At 37.0% G+C, this 23449-nt stretch overlaps 1 protein-coding gene across 4 annotated transcripts in view; it reads left to right on the forward strand.

Moving 5' to 3' along the window:
* The window catches only part of LOC134540754 (transcriptional enhancer factor TEF-1), a 268214-nt gene that overhangs the window by 143115 nt on the left and 101650 nt on the right, over positions 1 to 23449 (forward strand). The window lies entirely within an intron of this gene.

Raw genomic sequence — 23449 nt, forward strand, 5'->3', positions numbered from 1 at the left:
GATTATTTTAACTATAACTTTTATACATGTTTGCTATTTAACTTCTTCCAATCTGTGTTATTCTGTTAAGGATAGGACGATGATAGGAAAAGTAGGAAACGAATGGGAGTGTTTCAAGTTTAATGTGCCTCGAAAAAGTCAAATCGATGGTTGGACCAATCAAGTGGAAGATGCGGCGCAAGTGTACAATGAGCGTAACGGGACACAACGTAACGGGACACTTTTTCGTGCGTGCATCCGGCGTTCATCGATTTATTAGACGTTGTCACGTCAATAAAGATCGGAAGTTTAAGTACGAAAATCAAGTTACTAAAAAATTACGAAGAATTCTTCGTTTATTAGAGAGGAATTCTTCGTTGAGAAGACAGTAAATTTACTCATTTACAACAGTGGAGAAACTGAGCTTTTGCTGAGCGCATACTGTACATAAAAAAAATATTTTTTAATCTTACGTACTACTTGAAATCGCGGTAATTTTGCTGACTTTATAATGAAGAGTGCGGCCCAAATAAACTAAGTGTTCTTTGCAGTTTCAGAAAACTGGATATTATTAGAAACTTCACCGCGTTTAGACTTCCCTAGCTCTATGTTCAGAAGAAAGAAGAGCGTTCTTTAAAGTGAATATTTATTAAGTGTAATAAGTTTTTTTGGTTAATACTTCGAAATAATATTTGTAGTTCGTATCGAAAGTAACTTACGAATTTACGAAAATACCTGGGTAGTCTGGAACCAGATTTGTTCGTAAATTTGAGGTGATAATTTTAATTACTGCATTAATTCGTTCGTGCTAATTATTTAAACGTTAGATTTTCAGTTATTTGTATGTTATTTCAACTTATTCTTTAATACTTCCTTCGTCGCTTTTTCTGTAGTTTTCGCAGCCCGGTTCTCGGGGAAGTTGAAATAAATTATTTGAATTTATAGTGCAGACCGTTAGCAGAATATGCCGGGGTCATTGGTTATTATTGATCCCGCCATTTTTTTAGTGACACCAATAAGACCATCCACGTTCCATGCATTAAATTCTAGCAGTATAGTTTAAAAAATTAATAATGGTTTGCTGTTTTGAATCAAATTAGTGTTACCATTGTAATCTTGAATTTTTGAGTCGTGGAACAATTGGGGTAATATAGGTCTGGTAAGCATAAAAAACTTGGACGAGTAGATCAATTGAAATCGAATTTGGGGGGGGGGGGGGGGCGCTTAAAAGATTATGGGGAAAACTGTGACAGGTCAAGGAGAAAACAAATCACTGAAAGTTATACTTTAAATTAATAAATTTTTTATGGGACTATAAAATTCTCTAATTGCAAATATAATACCCGTGGGTGTCAATTAAATGATTTTTTATTATAAGGGGATTTGGTATTAAATAAAATTAAAATCATACTGTAGAAAAAAATCGAATGGCAGCTACAGCTGAAAATGTTCTAATCATGTGTGCTCATTTTGTTGATTTAGCCACTTTTTTAACTTTAAAAATTTGCTCTAAGTAAGGGAAACCTGCAAAAATCAGGGATTTTTTTTAAAAATAATATTCTGTAGTAACCATTGAATTATACCTTTTTCCGGCGAAAGTCACACCACTAAAGCATTGCGCGCGTAAATAAATGTAATGGCCGTGTTATACTGTAATAATTTACTTATAAGAAATGTACTCGTAATGGTTCCAACTGCATTTTTTCGAACGATAAGACGAAAAACATCTATTGCTTTGGCTGTGAAATAAACGCATTTAAATTAACGTATAGGAAGTGATAGGTGCAATTTGTCATGTAAAATTTTTATTGTGACAATCACTGACTTTCTACAGACACCCTCGACATATAGAATTTTTTGCCAATGTTTTCAAGGTTGAGCTATTTATTCAAATGATTTGGCTTAAGTAATAACTTAATGAGATTCTACGTATATCTATCTCATTACATTTGATGCTTGCTTTGTGCCGGAGAAAATATCTGATCTATTGACGGTAGCAACTTCGTAGTTATAGTTATTACACCAGTCCAAATGTTGTACAGAATGACATTTCAGGGAAAGTTCAGGATAGTTTAAAATTGGCAGGGAAAGTCAGAAGTCTGTAAATGTATTTCAATTCTGGGGAAGAAAAAAAATATCATGAACATTTCCGAGTAATTGTTATTTGTAGGGAAAACTTCTTGCTCCAGTCGGTCATAAACTCAGACTGTAAAAGCATTTTTTACCCTCCATATAATGCTATACACACTATAATATGAGTTATGCAATGTTCTCTTTGAGCTAGGGCAGCAGGGAAGGTTGGATTTTCTTCAGTTCTTTCAGAAAATTGCAAAATAAATTATTTTTTTTTTAAAAAAAGATAGGAAAATTTGTAATTTTGGGCATGGACAAGTCAGGGAAATTTTATTAGCTTGTGGTGAACATCCTAAATAAAGGCCTTGTCACCTACGCTGTGAAATATATTTGTCTCCAACGATATTTTACAATGGGGGGAAGGGTTAATATTTGACTGAAAATGACTTCCAATTTACTCCATCAAATAAATTTAGACAGATAACTTTAAATATATTTTATTTCATGTCACAATATAAAAGTTTTTTTTCGGTCTGTGAACTATCTCAATCTGTTCAATTTTAATCTCATTTTGAAATTAAATAATGCATCACAGTGCTAGATGGAATTTTTGAACTTGTAATGCTATTTGTGCATTTATAAATTTTTTTAACGTAAATAAATTTAGCTCATAATATTCGTCACATAATAAAAATAAATGTTTTGTAATTCTATAAGGTTATATAAATTAAATTTTCTTTTTACGCATAAAATTATTTCGCACGCAACATTCATGTTATCATTATTTTAGTTATTTCATTTTTACAACCACTTTAATCGCCCATGTGTTAATTCGCCATTTTTTAAAGATTCGTTGGTGACGGAAACGGAAGTCGTTCTCGTTTTCGCTAGGCACGATTCCAAATGGCCGATTGAATCCAGCATATTTTAGAACCTGTCGTTTGTGCAAAATATTTGAGGGAAGCAAGTTAGCCAAGTATTAAAAAAAATGGGGTGTGGTTGTGTCATGGACACAGCCGTGTGTTATACGTGAATACGTGTACGTAACAGGTAGTATTTTCTGTACAAAATTTAAAATACGCTATTTTATGTATGTTATAATCATGTTTGAACACCAAGAAGTCGCGAATAGGTCGACATTAATTTTTTTTTGCTTATGTTTTTATTTTAACGCCATACATATTCATTGTAACTATTTTACACTAATGTTGTATACATGCAATCGATAGATTTTGACGAGAGCTGACGATTGAAACCTAAACGAACATCTTAGCTTATCCGAGTCGAAAGTTATACTAAATGGAAATCTCGAAACGCAGCAAAACGACCTCAAAATGACGGCGCTTCCCCCTCCACCGCGCGCGAAGCGTCACAGTCTTCACTTAGCGTAACGAATTCTTTGATCCTTTAGCTATCAAGTGGCGTAATTAAATTTTGGATGGAGATTAGAGATATGTAGCTGCAAAACAAAAAACAAAACACCCCCGATTTTGTTATCATTCGTTTTTTTAATTGCCTCCCACTATGGAAGCTATTTTCAAGACGTATTCACGCCAAAATAAAACATGGCTGCGCCGGGGCGAAGATTTTTTTTCGGTTGACGTGAATAACCTTCCACTTTTATTTGACACGGCATGTTGGAAGGTGGCTCAGATCAGTTGCCCAACGAAGCGAACACCCCCAGGAAGTCATCTCTGACCGGCCAAGGGCTGTCAACGTCGCCATTGGCCGACCCAAGGGCCTATCACCGAATACCTGATCAGGGCATCGAACCCCGGAGCCCGTGAGGAGCGCCAGGCCGCGCCATAACCTCCAGGTGTGGCCGTGATCTTTTCGGGCTTCGCGTTGAGTGGGGAGGTGAGGAAACTTGTCTGGTGGCAGCTGCGAAGTCTGGAACGGCGTGTGTGTGTGTGTGCGTGACCAAGGTGGCCATGGTTGAAAGTTAAATCTCGCGACGTTAAGTGGCCCGCCTCGTCAGGGGTGTATTTGTGCTTGGTGAGGCGGGATAAGCGCGACGCTCGCTGGTGCTTCTAGCGCGGTGTCTCCTCTGGACTGGCGCGCAGTCTTCTCCCAGTGCATAGGACAACTGTGACATTTAAGCGGTGCCCGTAGCGTTATATGGCGGAGAAATGAAGATACAGGTTACCGTAAACATAAAAATCTCACATTAGAGGCTATTAGAGCCTCTGGTAAAATTTGTATCATGGTTCGCACTCTAAATTTAGTTTTAGTTGATAGTTCACACATGTGTGATGTTATCGAAATACCTTATTTATATATATATACACACACATATATATATATTTAAGTCAGAAAAGTTATTTTTAATGAGTAGGGATTGTGACAGAGACCATGGAAATCAACAATTTGAGAGATTTTGACCTTCTGGTAAAATGTGTATAATGGTTCGCACTCTAAATTTAGTATTAGTAATTTAGTAAGTCCTTTAAGTGCTTTCAAGAATGAGTACCGGTTGTTTTACGCCTAAAAAAACTCTCTAAAAACATGCGTTTTAGACATTTTAACTCTTCTAAAAATACAGTTTAAAAACTTAATCCAAAATCAATAGAACTTTTCGGCGTTCAGTGAACTCTTAAATGTTTTTTCGTAAGCAGACCCCACTCGGATATCTGGAGTAGTTTTGAAATCGGGTTGTTTTTCCTGAAGCTCTGCGCACCGCGTGTGTGCCCCGGTAGGCGGAGCTCATAAGACGGTGGGTAAGTTACTCTTGATTTACAAACATGCTTGAAGGTGGAAGCGAAAATTTTGACAGTCTGACGGGGCCTTGAGCTGCGTGCGAGGCGTGTACTTCTCGTGAATCACGCGATACAGTTGGCGAGCGTTATCTTGTTTCACGTCCCCTGCAGATGTCATCAACCCCCCCTGTGGAAGATTACCTGGAATCGATAAGGAAACGAGGTTGTATGGGGTGGATTCATAGCAGGACGTGATTCCGTTGATCGCCGAGGTAGTAGGTAGTTGGGGGTCAGATAAGTATCGGAACGGAACAAGGAAAATTTTTTTTTCTACGATTGCATTGAACACCTAATTTTTATCGTTTTAATGAATGGTATACAAAAAATAGTTTTAAGGCGAAGGCTACACACTAACTGTTAATCCCAAACTGTATACCACTTCATTTCATGCTTTCAGTACATGCTACATAGAAATTTACCTCTATTTCATAAAATCCTTTAAATATTGACTTGTTGAGTAGGAAAAAAAAAAGTATACTTATTTACGCACGCTATTAGTTAAACTTATTTGTCGTAGTAATAAAACTAACTTAATTTTTCTTCCACATAATTAATAGAAATAAAATAAGATGACTGGAGTGTTATTAAAATTCGCTTGGTAAAGTATAATTTCAATAGAATTAATTATTTAGTTTAATAATATATTGGAATTAAATTTTAATTATTTATTAAATACTGATAACCTTATTATATAAATATATTTTAAAAAGGTTTATGAACACAATTTAAATATCACTAATATTCAAAATAAATAAATTTTTTAATTATATGGACCAGTAACCAATATCAATCACTAAAGTATAATTATTTAAAAGCATACATATAATTTTTATTTGTATGTATTTTTTTTAGTTCCTGACAATTTTTGTTTTATGTTGCGCGTGCATCGTAAAAATTCATTCTCGTATTTTTTTTCCATAATGTACTTATATAAATATACCGGAAAAAATTAGAAACACAATTACTATCTTTTAATATTCACAAATAATTTATGTTTTTTTTTTGCAATGATTTGGACCAGTATTCAATCACCAAAGTATAATATTAAAAAGAACATGTATGCAGTTTTTATTTGTATGTCGCTTTTTTTTTCACCCTGTTAAAATTTCGTTGCACGGTGCACGCGCATGGAAACAAATTCCTGTCGTATTTTTATTTTTTCATAACGCGTTTAAAAATGTATAACTTCAAAAAGCTTTTATAATTTAATATGGTTGTGTTATGAATACGTAAAAAAAAAAAAAAAACTTGTGTGAAAGCAGGAAGTAATAGAAGCATGATAATTTAGTCTACCGCCCCTTTAAGGGGGTGCCTACCATTTCAGGTCATGATTTTATATTTTTATTAATCACTGATAAACGTTTAGACTTTTTCAATTGTTTAACTTTCACGAAATGAAAAATATATACAGCGCATACTTTTTGCATAATTAGCTGCCAAAGTTACATTTTGAACGTTTTTGGATTGTACAAATAAGGAGAATTTAATTTATTGCATAACTGAAACCTTTTAGGTTTAATTGCAACGTCACTGGCTACTTCATGATATGGTTTGCATTTCTATCACAAAAACCCATTTCACGTGTCTTGGCTGTCAAAGTCTTAACAAATTTGAGAATTTTGAAATGCCAGATAAAATTAATTAATATTTTATGAAAGAAATTAAAACAATTTCTTGAAGTATTCAGTGTCATTGCAATTAAACGTAAAAAGTTTCAGTTCTGCAATAAATTAAATTATCCTTATTTGTACAACCCAAACACGTTCAAATTGTAACTTTGGCAGCTAATGATGCAAAAAGTATGCGCTGTATATATTTTTTCATTTAGTGAAAGTTAAACAATTGAAAAAAGTCTACAAGTTTATCTGTAATTACTGTAAATATCAAATCTTTACCTGAAATAGGAGGCACCCCCTTAACAAGCGGCTGTTGTGAAGTGCGTTACCGTTCGTGCCAGTTCGTTTGGGCTGCGACAGTTGGCATCGCTGACTCACCACTGACTCACGTCTGCCCTGCGCTGGCAACGAGATCCCGGCGGTGATTTCCGGGAAAACCGCGGCACAGGGAAATCAGAATGCCAACACGGCAGACAGGGAAAACTCAGGGAGTAAAAGAGGTGCCTTCCAGGGGCGGGCAGCCGAATAGGCGGATTATGACAAAAAAAAAACCTTCGTTGAGAAATGTCAACATCAAAAATTAAGTTTAAAATATAAATAAAACATAGAAATTTGTTAAAAATAACGACTTAATTTAAAAAAAGAAGTAATTTTATAGTAAACATTCTTATTCCAGATTTTTTTTTGGAATGGTGTACTAACGGAGTGGCGTATTGAGTATAGTTTGAAAAATTATTATACTTTAGAAAGAATCTTGTCAGCAATGAAATAAGCATGGCTGTCATGTGCACACGTGCAAATATGTGCACGTGTGAGAGTTATTTCGCAATTGAAACTGAAGTTATGATTTTATACTCTCATGCTTCGCGGCTATGCAGTTTATTTTTTTAAGTTGTGAGACAAAAAAAAGAGATAAAAAGCCCTTTAACATAGTGTTATGGTTGTTCCGTATTGGAAAATAGATAGACTGAAACATTTACGGTGAATATTCCCAGCAATGCTCAGGTGTCGGATTTTCCGTAATAATTTCTGTGTTAGGCGTTCAGGTGCGCCACTAAAAGAGTATTGTTTATTTACTACGGAAACAAGAGATACTTAATTGACACGTCAGAAATATTGTGTGTTTGTTGGAGCTTAGCCGGTTTGGTGTTGACTGCAAACATGGAAAAAAATGGGGGGGGGGGGGGATTTTTGGTAAAATCCATATTGGATGTGCTTCAAAAAATTAATTTACCGTTATTGAGATTGAATAATCCAAGCCTGCTGTGCTTGTATTTTCAAAGACAATTACAAAGTACATCTTTGTAAAAGTACTTATCATAAATGTAAAAGTTTTTAATATAACGTTGATTTTTACACCTTTGTAGTTTCTAAATTATTTGATATACGGATTATCTCACTGTTTTGTAGTGTAGTGTTTGGTGTGAAGTTGTTTCGAGTTTATCTCAACGTGTGGTTTCATTGCATGCGAGATGGTGATTGCTGACGAGTGTGCGCGGAGGTTGGTATCCTTGGGCGCTGCAGGTGAAACTCGGGTGAAGTTTGGCTGAGTCAGGATTTGTGGGGGCCGGCAACAGCGGTGTACTGTGGAAGCTGCGGAGGATCACCAGCCCGAAGCCAGTTTTGGCTCTTGCGGGGTTTTTCCGCTCCACCGCTTCCCCCCCCCCCCCCCCGCCCACTTTCCATCCTTCTCCTCGCTTGTTGGCTGTTGCACAACTTGTAGTTCATACTTTTATTTAGTTTTGTTTGCTTGCCCTGCTCCGCCGCCGCTTTTGCCCGTCTTTTTTTCTTCTCTGTCTCTCTCTCTCTCTTTCGCTAGCCAGCCAGCCAGCCATCCCTGCCTTTTATATTCTCCATTCGCTTGTTTATTTCTGTTAACTCTCCTCCGATATTGTCCCGTTATTGCCTGGGCGCTGGCAAACCAGGGGTGCCCAGGACTTCGCGTGTACAGTCGGTTCGCGTCCAAAGTGGAGACTCGCAACATACACTCGGCGTAGCATACGCGCATACGTGCGCACGCGAGTCTGGATTGAAGGTCCGTCTTCTCGGACACACATACGGTCTGCAGAGCTTCTGAAGAAGGAAGAAAAATAAAACCGCGCCTTTTGAAAACTGCTCACGATAACAAAGCGGTAATAATGTTCGCAGGCTTTCGCGGCCATTGTCTGAAGTAGCTTGGCTTCTGGGTTGTAGCCGTATATTCCTTGGCGAATAATTCACCGACGTTTCGGCCGACATTGCAGTCGCCATCATCAGTAGGTAACTGCTCCCCGATGATGGCGACTGCAATGTTGACCGAAACGCCGGGGAATTATTCGCCAAGGATGCGGATACTACCCAGAAGCCAAGCTACTTCATATCAAAGCGGTGTCTAAAAAAAAAAAAAAAAAAAAAAAAAGAATGCGCTGAGGTAAGATGACTACTTATGTTTCCGTATTTTGATTCTAAACTGTTTTTTCATAAGAGTGAAAATTGTTTGGCTATAACGAGTGTTTTCAGAATAATGTTTATGCATGAAGGCACTCAATGATCTTTAATTACACTTTTGTTTTAATGTCTCCGCCATATAATGCTAAGGTTATCACTCAAATCTCAAAGTTGTCCCATGAACGATGAGAAGACTTGCGCGCCAGTCCACAGCCTTGTGCTTAGAGGCGATACCACGCTAGAAGCACCAGCGAGCATCGCACTTATCGTCCCGCCCCCACTAACACAAATGCGACGCTTGACTAGTCAGGCTCACGAAGGACTCTTGTAGCTTTGAATATATATACTGTATAGAAGTCGCCAGCCCAGGTTAAAATTTCTAATACGGTTTTGAGGTAGTTGGTTAATTCACCGCCGCAATCGCCACCATCTCTAGGGCATCGACTTGTGGTGGTCCCTAGCGGACAAGTGCCGAACTCTTCACACACCCCTTCCTCCTCCCGTTGAACGACCTCGAGCTGCGGTGAATGATGGATGAGGGGTGCGGGGAATGACAGCGGGCGACAGCGCTGCGCTCTAACGTGTAAATAACAACTAAGACGATACAGGGCGTTACGGCAGCGCACTGCAGCGGTGAAGTTCCCAAGCTGCTCATCATACGCTTTTGAAAAACGTAGAGTAAATCCTATCCACTCGCGACTTCTATACAGTATATATATTCAAAGCTTGTAGTCCACGATAGTTTTGTTACGTAACGTCGATCAAATTTGACAGTTCTCAAAAATAGTACCAATGGCCTACGCATCGTACGTTATACCGCCTCTGTTCCTACCGTCACAGTTCCGTAAAAATAAACTTCACTTGATTGTCAGTGTTTTCACAGATCATTACGCAGAGTTTCCGCAGAAAGGGAAAACTCAGGGAATTAAAAAGGCGTTTTTTTCAAATCCTGGGGGAAAAAAATTGAATTTGAAGTACGTAATTAAAAAAAAAATCAGTTATTGTTCATAGTATGTAATACTTAATGTCCTAAACCAGAAAGTATTCATCATACACTCATGTGCTGTTATGAATCTGTATTCGATACATAGGAACATCAGTTAATCGTAAGGGTCAAATTTGTGCATAATCAAATATCTGCAGCGTTTCTCATGATCACATTCGATAATGTATCGCTTCAAAGTATAATTGTGCGACTTGAAATGGGGCGGAGCCAAGCAGTTCGAGTGACGGCCGGTTGAAGCGCCACTGTCAACTGTGGGGGGACAGAATGTAAACAAACAGCCACTGACAATGGAATAAGGTATGTTGAAAGTGTTTTCGTGGCCAAAGTCATTGTTAATTTGAATTAATTTGAAGTTGGTTTAAGGATTTCGCTTTGTCGGGGACTTGGGAAGCAAGAGGATTAAAAAAAAAAAAACGTAAATTTTTAATGTTTTGTTTTTGTGTATTATAACGACGTGTGGATAGCGACACGTGGTTAAGGACGTGTTTGCAAAAGCCTTTTGCTATCAACGGCAAAAAAAACCTAAAGGCAGGATTTATTTGTTCTCTTGGAGAGGAAAAACCTGATGGTTTAGAAATCCCTGAAGCATACGATGCGTTAAAGCAGGGCACATAGTAGTTTTGATTTAAGTTTTGCGTGGAAATGTTGCAGTGTTTGTGTTCGATTATATGGAAATTGCTGGCTGATAACTAAACAAAATTCGTAACTGCAATATAAATCGACTTTTAAATATTTCAGAAAACCCGTATGCCTTCTGCAATGAAGTTAGTTCTGATAACTCAAATAAGTGCTGCCTGTTGCTGCGCATGTTATTACAACATTTAGATATTTTTTTTTTACTCCTTGTCCATTGTGAATTTGCAGGAACTTGCATAATTTGATAACGTGATTCATGAGAGTCACGACCTTTATATGGAAAGAAATACAAAAGAAGGAACATCTGTGCTCTTCTAATCTTTGATTTCCGAGCCTCCCCCCCCCCCCCTCTCCGTAAAGGGATTTCGAAATTCCTAGTGGATTCTGAAATACTAAAAGTTTGGAGGGCAATAAAGTCCAGGGAAATGGTGAGGTAAAAACATTAAAAACTAGAAAAAAAATTGATAAAGAATGCAATAATTATAATCGTTGTAACATTAAACTCAGAAATACCATTTTCCCTCTTAGCTATAGTTTTAGGAAAAGCCGCTACCCGCCATATTTACAACTCCTAGGCCGCGCTGCAGGTATCGACGTGTACAGTTTTGACGATGTAACTGGGCTTATGCACTGTATAATTATAGTATCTAGAAAAATAATACGTTCAAACCTTGCAAACGTATTTGCTACACTGGTTTTATTACCGAGTTGTGTTATATCTAATTAGATAGTAGGCACAAGACGTAACTGTGCGAATGTGGCAGGTCCTTTATGTTGTCCGTATAAACCACGGTTTTAAATCTTACTTATGTTTAATTTTCAATTATCTAAATGCTAATATCCCGTAAAAACATGAAACTGTATTGGTTTAATAAATAGTTCTCGGACATGAGAACTTTTTTTTTTTCATCTTCTAGGCCTACTACATTTGTTCTGTAACGATATTTTTTGCGTGGGGTGATTTAGTTTCCTAGGCTTTGCGAATGTAAAAGTACTGGGAATGGAATTCTTCTTTAAGGATTGAACGTAGCAATGAACTTTTCTGTGATCTGCAGCGACGAAGTGTTCACAGCACACACGCAAGTGCGCTGAGAAGTGTACTTGAGCGATCGTCCCTGCAAACTTGAATTTTCGTTATTTGAAACGTTATTTTTTTTAAGGCTTGAATACTTTTTAATGCATAAAACATGAACTCTTACAATGAGGGATCAAACAAAAATTTTGTACTATTACCTATTTAAACGCTTGATTATATATATATATATATATATATGCTTCATTTTTTTTCCACAGTTCCACCCCCTCTCCACGTGTGTCACGTGACATCGTGACGTCAGAGGTCGGGTACCTCGAGTCGTCCATTAACTATGTTTTTATTTAGCAGACTGGCAGAGTTAATTGGTTAGATTACAGTTAATCGCAAAAGTATTCGTCCACGTGTTTGGTTGACACGGAAATTAATAAATTTATTAGATCACTACCTCTGTAGAACTTGCAGAAACAAATAAGACTACATACTGGCAGTTATCACTGCAAAAGGAGATGCCACCACGTAAGTAACTGTGAACTGCATTTGTTATTGTGCTAGACAAATGCCTAATTGTCGTAATTTTTTTTTTTGCCTTTGCACTTTTTGCACTCGTTTCTATTTCTTGTTGGCTCTCTGATATTTTCAATTGAGAGTTTTCTTTTTAATGGTAACATAATCTACACTGTCAATTAAACCAGATGTGTACCAAAAAGCACGGCCTTGTAGTATTCACGTATTTTCATTCCTTAAGATGGAGTCACGGTGTCACGACAGGCCCGACACGCCCAGCCAATGAAACACAAGGTCGTCGTGACGTCGACACGACTACACGACGAAACACGCTCAAGAAGTGGCTTCCATGATGTCGTGTCGTGCCGCACGACGGGAAGCAAACGGAAACCTTGCAAAAACTCAACGTCAAAAATATTTACCCACTTGGTAAATCTTTATGCTGAAAAACGAAATTCCGTTTTGACGCGTGTGTGCACTTTCATATTTATTTGTAGTGTGCTTTCGAACTGTTTTGTGTAAAAGGATATCATCGTGTTAACGGTCAACGGTATTTATTATTCTACGTTTAGTCAAGATTTAATTTTAATCCTTTTCTTAGCTAACAGCAGAATTATTATTTTTTGTCCCTTATTAACATTCCTTGTTATCGAAAATAAACGTAATCTCACTTCGTGCCAGAGACGACTAAATGTTATGTTTTTTGTGCACTTCGACTGTCAATGGGAAAGATAAGTTTTTTTTACAGGTCCTACGCTGTTTTTAGCGCATTCCACGCTGCATTTTATGGACGCTTTTGTCGTGGCAGACTTAGCCGACGGCCATATTAGAGTTGGTCGTTTTAATGTGGTCTGGGTATTGTGAGGCTCCGCCTACCCGGGCACACACACGGTGCGCAGAGCTTCAGGAAAAACAACCCGATTTGAAAAATACTCAAGATATCATAAAGGGTTCTGCTTACGAAAAGCATATAAGAGATCGCTGAGGGCCAAAATTACTTTTGATTTCGGATTAAGTTTTTAAATTGTATTTTTAGAGGAGTTAAAATGGCTAAAACGCGTGTTTTCAGAGTAATTTTTTTGACGTAAAACAACCGGTATAGATTCTTGAAAGCACTTATGGGACTTGCATTACACATTTATCTTAATTTCTTCACCATATAATTTAAAGGTCACCGCTCAAATTTCACAGTTATCCTGTGCACGACGAGAAGACTGCGCGCCAGTCCAGAGGAGACACCGCGCTGGAAGCACCAGCGAGCGTCGCGCTTATCATCCCGCCTCACTAACACGCATACACCCCTGACGAGGCGAGCCCCTTAACTCCGTTCTGCTGGAACGGTATACGACGTATGCTTTAAGACCCGTCTACAACAATCCGAACCTGTGGGCGGTCCATGTCCTTAATCGAGTGTAAACGCCACACATTGTTGCGCGGAAAACTGACGTGTCAGCAGTTGCGAAGTCCGATGTCCGAATTCTTCGGTATGGATGGCAAAATGGGTACTTTTCGATTGTTTTTTTGACGTGACAACGTCTAATAAATCGATGAACGCAGGCTGCACGCACGAAAAAGTGTCCCGTAACGCACATTGTCACGTACGCACATTGTCCCGTTACATTGTGTCCCGTTACACTCATTGTACGCTTGCGCCGCATCTATCTCTCTTCCACTCGATTGAAACAACCATCGATTTGACTTTTTCGAGGCACATTAAACTTGAAACACTCCCATTCGTTTCCTACTTTTCCTATCATCGTCCTATCCTTAACAGAATAACACAGAATGGAAGAAGTTAAACAGTAAACATGTATAAAAGTTATACTTAAATTAATTTCTTCGTTAAAGTAATAAACATATTTGAATTAAGGAGTGCAAATAAAAGTAAATTTATCAATTAAATTGTAGATTTCATTTCACTCCTTCTTTGTATCCATACAAAATAGTGATAATTCAATTAAACTTATTAAATTTTATTCATAAAAGTATGCAATCATTTCATCAATGTTTTGTTATGACGTTGTCACGTTAAACTATCGTCCGTAAACCAACTTTACAGACGACCAAAATTTTTTTTTTTAAAGTAAAAACTTCTATGGGAAGGTTTGGATAGGGAGTAAATTCATGTAATTCGTCATCGACATGGTCACGTGACGTGTTAACGATAACACTATATCTTCCCAAATTGTGTTTTTGTTCAATTTTTATTTTAAATCTGATGTAATCGATTACTGTGCAGTTAAAAGGGAGTATAAAATATATTAATATTCTCATATAGATATACTTATAGTTTGAATAACGAAGAAAACGGAGTCTTTGTAGCAATATAACCTAAAAATTAAGAACATCATTATTTATTTTTTTAATACCTACAATTACTATGCAATGCGTATTTTATAGTAATTTAGGAGTTATTTTGTTAACGTGATAAAACAAATTTGTTGTCTGATAATAATTTCTCGTAAAAATTGCGAAAAAGTCTCTGATTTTTATCAAAAAAATATTTTCTTATGTTGCATGATTATATTTTACAAAGTTAGTATTTATTATTTCAATTTATATTTGTATTTCCTTAATTATTTTATTAATATTAATAATAGCTACTTTGATTTACAAGTTTTAATTTAAGATCAACAATTAATTTGGATATCCAAAAATAACAACTGTTTGTTTATAGTTTTAAGTTTTCACTTCTGTCGGCAGTCCTCATGACTGCTTTGAATTTTTTTTTGTTTATTGCTTTAACGCATTCTAAATGCGTGTGCGTTTTAGTTTTGAATATTAATTTAATTTGTGAAATGTGTAAAGAGTTCAATAATACTTAGTCATTCGGTAAGGCAAAAGTAAAAAATGCTGATAAATATATTCGTGTGTTCGGTCTTTGAAAAGCGCCGGTCGCAAACGGACGACACTTATCAATATTTCATCTTGGTCTTGTCGGTTTCTTGTTCTTACCACATCGTCCGTTATATACTGTTTACCTTTTTTGAAACGAGAATGTTTCTTTTACTGTCTTAAAAACCAGTCCGTATTTTAACCACAAATTCACGTGTATTTGAAAACCCACCTGTTTGCATTATTAATTAATCGTAATAGAACCAACGAATAAACTTCTGTATTGATTAAATGAGATGGAGATCAAATGCCGATTGTCATTCACACGGCCGCAATTGATAATGTATTGTTTAAAACGTTTCATCGTAATGTAGTGGCAACGTTGGTTGAATGACATTGATGGGAATGACGACAGTGAACACTGTATAGTTAAGGAAAATATATTATGCTCTTTATAGTTATAAGAAATTATGTTTCTTTGCAAGATTGATCGTTGACTCAGGGGAAAATTTTTTGGTTGGGCGGGAAGAAAAGGAGGGGGGGGGGGGGAACTTAGGGAATCTATCTGTGGCGTGTGTGTTTGCAGGATGTCCACATTGTGGAAAGTCAAACAAAAGTCAGGGAAGTTGAAAACCTGTAAAATTTGTTGAAGTCATAGTAATTTCATGAGGAAATTCCATGCTCCGGTACCAGTATGCAATCACCCAGACTTTGAACACATTATTTTCCATGTGGTGTTTTATTGCATAGTCTCACACACTGTGCAATGGATGATGGATTGTCTCTAATATTTTTTTTTTTTTAGAAAATTGAAATTTTTTTTTTAATTTTTCACAGGGAATTTTGTAATTCTGGCTATGGAAAAGTCAGGGAATTTTTGTTTTTAAAGATTTGTGTGGACACCCTGATTTGTGTTGTGTCTTCGTTTAGAAGAGAGAAAAAAAGGGGGGGGGGGGAAGGTGATGGTTTTTCTGTTTGCTTTCAGTCAAGCTTGATTTGACTCGGTTTGACCCGGGCAAAAAAAAAAACCTTGCACGGAGCAGTTAAATTGCGTCGGACCCAGTTAGACCGGAATAAACTTTTTTTTCCTTATAAATAGGGCAACTGCCAGTTAGGCTGCTTTGTGGCTGGATCGGCGAGGCGGAAACCAAACCAGTTTTTGTTCGAGTCCCGCCCAGGGCGTGACTTAAAGGGGCATATATATATTTTTTTTTTTTTTCGAAGCACTAATTCGGGGCACGCTTGTTTCGAGGCTCGCTATAATTAGATAAGCCCCCTTCGTTTTAACCAACATGCTTGCAAAATTACACAGAAGGAAAAATCACGGTTTCGGTAGACAGGAAAAAATCTGTAAAACTCAGGGAATTGAAATGTGTCTTAAACTTGGAAAATACAAGGAAACCAACAGTATACAAGTACAAAACAGTAGGCTAGCAGCAATATTAGTACAATTTAAAACCTGGATGTCTTAAAAGTTAAACGGAGTGTATTTATCGTTAATAATCCGCTTTATTTCTACTATTAAACGTAAAGTATGCCAATTAGTGTGTTATAATTTTAAGCACAGTCAACTATATACATATAATATTTCACATCATAACAATCAACCCTCCAAAGTTTGATCAAACAATTACTAGATTTTTTTTCCAGGCTGGAACCATTGCGTGATTATGTTGTGTTGAAACTGTGTATCGTGCAGAAAAAAAAATATTTGTCAATTTTACATTTCATGCGTATTTGTTTAACTGCTTTGGTAATTTATGTTGTGGCATAGGTTATATGTTATCTTGCCATATAGACAGATGAGGTGCAGGGGAAAGAATTTGTTGAATGTGACAGGGAATATTCAGGGAATTGAAAATGTGTCTCCAGAACCTGGAAAACACAGGTATTTTAACAATATCTTAGTGACAAATCAACGTCAGTATTTTTTTTATACTGTACTAGCTGCAGTACCCGGCGTTGCCCGGGCTAAACACATGGAGCTTTATTGTCTGCGAGTTAAAGCAAACTGGATAGCTATATGACAGTGTGTTGGACATAGAAAAATGTCACACAATTACTGTTTGTATGTTTATGACCTATGATTTTTTGTTTACCCATGGCGATCGGTTATTTATTATTTATTATTAATTATAAATTATTAAGACCATTAATCGACCATTTATCTCTCAAGTTTGAAGAAATTACACATAAATGCCAATTTTCATCGAAATCGGTTTTTTCGGTGAAGAGTTCACTGGAAACAAACATCAGGACACTGGATTTATATATATTAAGATAACCTACCAACCTATCCAAGAAGACGCAAGACCGCCCCCTTCTAAAGTGTAACAAAAGACATATAGATTGAAAATTTGGAACGAATCCTCACAATCATAAACCATGTATAATGATGTCATACTTCTGTTATTGTTTATTCTTGTGACTTGATGTAAGTTTTTGGACATACGCCATTGCTAATGGCGTATGTCCAAAAACTTACATCAAGTTATGCACTCCCATTGCACAAATCTTTCAAAGATAATATGTTTATTCTTGTGTAGCATCATTAACCCTTTTCCCCTACTAAAGGGGTTGAATTCAGAAAAATATCTCACCTTTCTTTTTGAGCCCTTAAAATTGGCACGTATTTTAATCATAAATTCGCGAGTTGTTAATATCGGTATTTTACTAGCATTTATTAAACATTTAAATATATAAGCAGCAGTGTATTTTTAAGCACAGTCAGATGTCTACATTCCTTGTCATGATAATGATCAATAATGTATCGTGTCAAGGATCGATCAAATAAACATATTCGTTATAATTGTTCAGGCTTGCAGAATTGGTTACGTTTTGTTGATGGAAATGGTTAACGGTGCAGGAATACATGTCAGTTCTGCATGTTGCGTGTGTTTGTTGAAATGCGTGTTTTATTATAATGCGTATTGAAATATGTTTATGGATCGATGAAATGGGATATATTTTTTTGACGAGATAGGAAAAACAGGAAGGACTCGGGGGGAAATTGACTGAATTAAGAGTGAAGGGACCCTGATTATGATTTCAACATTTGTGAATTGAATGAATGGTTAGACGTGTCGTCAACATAGAGATCATTAGCTACGATGGGGGTTGATGACGCAACCAAGAAGCATCCAAATGGGTAGGGCAGTTTTTTCCAGCACTCTCTCACGTAGTGCTGAAAGTGTGACGTATCGAATCCACGCACTTCGTCAACCAACTGAAAACCGTGAATCCGCATGGAAGATAATTTAGGGAAAGGGGGGGGGGGGGGGGGGGGGCATCTGGGAAAATTTCTGCACAACAAAAAATATTTTATTGGCTTTTTTTTACACTAACAAAACCAAATATGACATGCATTTCGTAATTACCCACCAATCTGCAGAAAATAAATTATTGTATAACATACATCAACCTACTTTATTATCACGGATAAGTTATTCTTGAAAATGTTTTTAGCCCTCGGAACAAAAAAAAATCATCACGTTCCTCCGAATAGTAGATATATTTCGTGTATGCTTGATTTTGTTATGGCATGTAAAGTGACCCTGTGATATAATATAACAATAGTTGAAATAAATCTTTACTGAAAAGTCCTGAAGAAAGTCAGGAAATTGGTTTGGGCAGGTATTTATAGACACCCTGTTTTCCTTTCAACCAGTTTCGGGGCGGATGGTGGGCGGGGTCCACTTTGTCTCGCGGTTTTGTGGTTCTCTCTCTCTCACTCTCTCTCTCACTCACTCCAGCTTCCCCCCCCCCCCCCCCCCTTCTACAAGGCTTAAACTCCAGGAAACAAAGACCGAAAGAGGGCCAAACCTCGAAAAAAATTGTCCAAACATGAATTTTTTTACAATGGTACAAAGAACGAATACTTATTATAGTTAAATTGCATCACTGACTTCGTGTTAGTTTCACACCACGTGGTATATAACGCTAACCTAAACTAAACAACCTTTCATTTTAGTTACGATAACCTTACCTAACCTACCCTCCCAATAATAATAAAAAAAAACTGTTAATTATTCTATTGGCCGAACCTAACCTAGCCTTTTACTTCGGTGAAATTCGTAACTTGTCTTTTTTGCGGTCAGGTCTGTTAACATGGAAGAAGGACAATATCCGCTAATACAGCGCCCCTAGCGGCGTGAGCTTTAAGCATACGAGCATAATTCTATTTTGTGTACGTTTTAATGGGTGACTTAGGAACTGTTTTTTTCCCTAATTACGGGAAGTTATTTTCTTTTACATAAAATGCTATTGTTTATTTTTCACACTACTCTAAAGTTCTGAAAAATTATATTCATGTTTCAAAATTTTTAGAAACTCTTTACATTCTTGGTCAACAAAATTGACTTGACTTTACATATTCTACCCATGTAACTGATGGATACAGGCACCCCCATCTTAGAGTAAAATAATTAGAATAAATATGTTGGTAATTTCCTAGAGCAGGCGCTCTTTTGTAAAAATATAATTTGTATTTTTTTAGAGTACGGCTAGTTCTGAAAAGTGCTGCTAAGTATTTTAAATGTCACTATGTAAAAAGATTTCGACACACTTCTAATGCATTTGCTAGAAACCTATTTACGCAGTTGAATAAAAACTTTAAAAAATCTCGTACTAACAAAAGTGTTTACAAATAGGGTAAAATAAGAAAAGAAAAAATTCACCTCTTTTATTTAAAGGTAAAACGCCATTTCCCATGTGAGAGCTTGTGAGTGAAGTTTAGGATGGAAGCACTAGAAGATTTAACTAAACATTTTTAACGTTTCTCATGTGATATCGATTTCAAATTTGTGAGGTGAGTATTTTCTGTCAATACATAGCGCTAATGTAGTTTTCGATGTTCGTTATTTAAGATCTGACGTGAAAAATTACTTAAACTTTGTGCATGTTGTGTTTGTTATCACGGCCTGCAAATATCACTTCGCTGTTCTACGTGACAATTAGCGGCATCTGTTGCTTGGTCTCGGCGTTAGAAGTTTGGAACACTGTTTCACGTGGGGCTATTTGAATTATTTTGGTGGGGCTGTTTTAATCACACTGAAACATTCCTTCGTTTTTGTTTTTATTGCCTTTGTGTTTTAAGGTGTATGGTAAAGAAATAAAATTATATACATTTAATATCTAAAAAAAAATTAATAAAGTTTAAAAATAAAAATTATCAAAATATTACAGAATAAACCAAAATCGATTATTATTAGATTTAATGTTTATTGTGAATCGATTAATTTCATATTGTTTGTAGTTTACATTAGTTAGCATTTTTTTTTTTAATTCTGTAAATATAACCTTCGATAATTACAGCTAATGCTTACACATTAAATTAATATTTGAAATTTATGGAGGTTGAAGTTTGATTAATTATTTTTTGAGATGGTGAGGAATTATAAAAGTAAGAATGCGTACTTTAAGTGGTCTGAAGAAAGAATGAATAAAGCAAAAATTAGTGTTCTTAATGGCCATTAAGTATGAGAGCTGCTGCTTATCATTTCATTACAATTGGTTTATTTTGATTGTTTTTTTTTGTGTAATTTTATTTCAGTTCATTTATTTCATTACTTTTGAGTATATGTCATTTTATTTCTATTGTTACAATTATTGATACATTAGGTTTGATTTCATTTCGTTTCATTTATTAGTATTTCATTTCCATGTGTTTTGTATCAGATTATTTTGATTGTTTCACTTTAAGTAGAGTAAGGTAACATTTCAATACAATTCAGTTCTCTTTGTTTTATATCGTTAAAACTCAAACATTTCTATAATTGATATTCGCTTCACACTTCATTGTTTCATTCACTACTCTGCAGAGAAGAGTCAGTGAAGCTCGTCTTCAAAGAGATTTGATGAATGATGCTAACCATGCACAAATTCTCAATAAAAGAAAGACCATTGGTCATCCCACAATATTTTCACCAGAACAAGAAAACTTATCTCGTAATAGACTCATCACATCTCCGGAACACATTGAAAAAACAAGAACTAAAAAGAAATTAACTTGTAATAAATCAGCACTGACAAGAAACAAGCCAACATCAAGTCCTAATGCAAAGTTTCATAGAAAACAGAAGCGAATAAGGAAACAAAGTGAGACCTCTACGAGCTCGAAAGAAATTTTGTCAGAAACGTCAGATGAAGACAATCACCATGATGTTTCTGTGGTGTTAGATATTTGGAGGAAAAGTCACAGAGAAACGGTGACTGGATAATTTGCCAAAAGTGTGGTGAATGGTTTCATGATGAGGGGTTTGGGGGGGGGGTGGGATTATTTGTGGTAGATGTGTTTGAACATTTTCCGATATCTATTTTATACTTTATTATTGTTATTTATAGTTGCATTTTTAAGCAAAAAAAAAACGTAATCCAAATAGCCCTACGATTTATGGATTTTAATGCTGGCATAGTGTTTTCGTCAATATTTTTTTTACCTGGAAAGAGTTAACTAAAAAAAATATTTTTATTTCATATGATGCAAAAACTGTAAATTTAATTTCTCTATTTTTTTGTATCTGCTTGCATAAAATGTTGAATTAATATAAAGCTTAAAACTTGAAATGATCCTCCTAAAATTTTCGTATTGACTATATCCTAAAATTAGTGATCGAAAATCTATTACAAATCATATTGTTATTACTGATAGAAAATTTAAGACAAATTATATCAAGCACCCCACGTTTTTAGTTACAGAGTTGTGGTGCATTATTTGGCTGTTGTAATAAAAAACCTAAATTTAAATTTTATTTTTTTAAAAATATTTAGTTAATTCAACGATAAACGCTAGTTGTTTTAAAGTATTTTTTTAAGCTATAATTTTTTATAACAGATAATCATAGGTCATACATAGACATGCAGACAGTGAGTGTGTGTCATTTCTGTGTCCGCCACACGGTCATATAGTAAGGTTTGGCAACTTCCTAACCTTCCCCTTGGTTGTTGTTGTAATTCCAACGGAAATAATGTCGTTGATGCCGCTGCTTCTCCAAGTGACAGACGTTACGTCCATAAGATATTGTAGTTGTGTGTGACACAAATTTCATTGGCATATAAATAAAAGAATAAATGGTTAATTATATCGACGTCCAGCACTTCGGATGGTAATCACATTCAGTTTTAAACGCACCCCAGAAATTACTATTCACCATTCCGATTTTAAAATTCTAGTGATAGAAATGATTTTTCTCACTTGACGTTCAAATTTAATAGACAGTTACTACTGTCTACATTTGATTTCGGGGAAAAAAAAAAAAATCTCCCTTCACCCTGTGTTCAGCCGGGTACAATATCTTTGGACGTCTCATCTGTCAATTGGAGAAGTAGCGGCATCAACGGAAAGTATTTTCGTTGGAAATACAACAGAAACCAATGAGAAGGATATGAAGTTGCCAAACCTTACTATATGACCGCGTGGCCGACGTAGAAATGACACACACTCACTGTCTGTATGTCTATGACCTATGATTACCAATTCATAGAGACCTGTAAAATTCGCGATTTCAAATCCCTAAAGGATATACTCCATGATCCTCTACGCACTCGTGCAAATTACATCTGCTGATTGGTGGTTACCTACTCGTAACACCTGTTGACTGGAATGATCGTGATTCGCTAATTCTTCTGTTAAATATTTTTCATTGGCCCAGAGTCCTTCAGATAAACTGTGGCCCAATCACTGATACAAAATAATGTCAAAAGTATTTGGACTCCATCCTATCGCGAAATGAATCCGCGAATTTTACAGGTCTCTACCAATGCACCATCTTAAACATATTTCGAAGGAAAAAGAACAAAATTACACGCAACTCAGCGACGCCGCACCGGCTGGCGACGCACGGGAAATGGGAAATATTACCAATGGGGACGTCTCTGTCGGGTCCACCAATTTTTTTTTTTTTTTTATGAGTTGTGTCGAACGTGATTGGCCAGACATTCGCCGCCGCCGCCGCCGCCGCCGCCGCCGTCGCGCTATTGTGATTCGAGCGTTGAGTTATACGGAGAGTGCGTTGGCACGTCCGAAAAGTAGTAGTTATGGAGTTTGGGAGGAGGAAGGGGGGGGGGGCATCGCCGAAGTGGCGTCGCGTCGCGTCGCAGCCATTGTGCTCTCTCTCTCTCTCTCTCTCTCTCTCTCTCTCGTCTCTCTCCCGCCGAGCCGGGGGGAATGGCCGGGAGGGGGAGAGATTTATCCGGACACTCGCCCTCTAAACCGTTTTATATAAGCTGTAAATTTGGTGCATAATGATAGCGGCCGGCGCGCGATGCGAGGGTGGTTCCCGGGGTTGGGTAGTGGGTAGGGTGTGTGTGGTGGGGGGGGGGGGGGGGGGGGGGGTTGGTTGAGGAATGCGGCCGGGGCGCGTTTAATATCCTGCCCTTCCGCGGCTCTTCGCGCGGGGTTGGACGGCGCAGGGGGTTGTTTTAGTGGCCTCCCGCGCGCGTGACGTGCAGGGGATGGTCCGCTGCGATACGCCCCTGTGTGTGTGTGGGGTAGGAGTGGGGCCCTCATTGTCAAACCCCTCCTCCCTCCTCTTCTGCTAGCCCCCCCCCCCCCCCCCCCCCCCCGCAGGGCCCGTTCCGTTTA

Source organism: Bacillus rossius, chromosome 17 (assembly GCF_032445375.1).
Source record: "Bacillus rossius redtenbacheri isolate Brsri chromosome 17, Brsri_v3, whole genome shotgun sequence".
Taxonomy (NCBI): Eukaryota; Metazoa; Arthropoda; class Insecta; order Phasmatodea; family Bacillidae; genus Bacillus; species Bacillus rossius.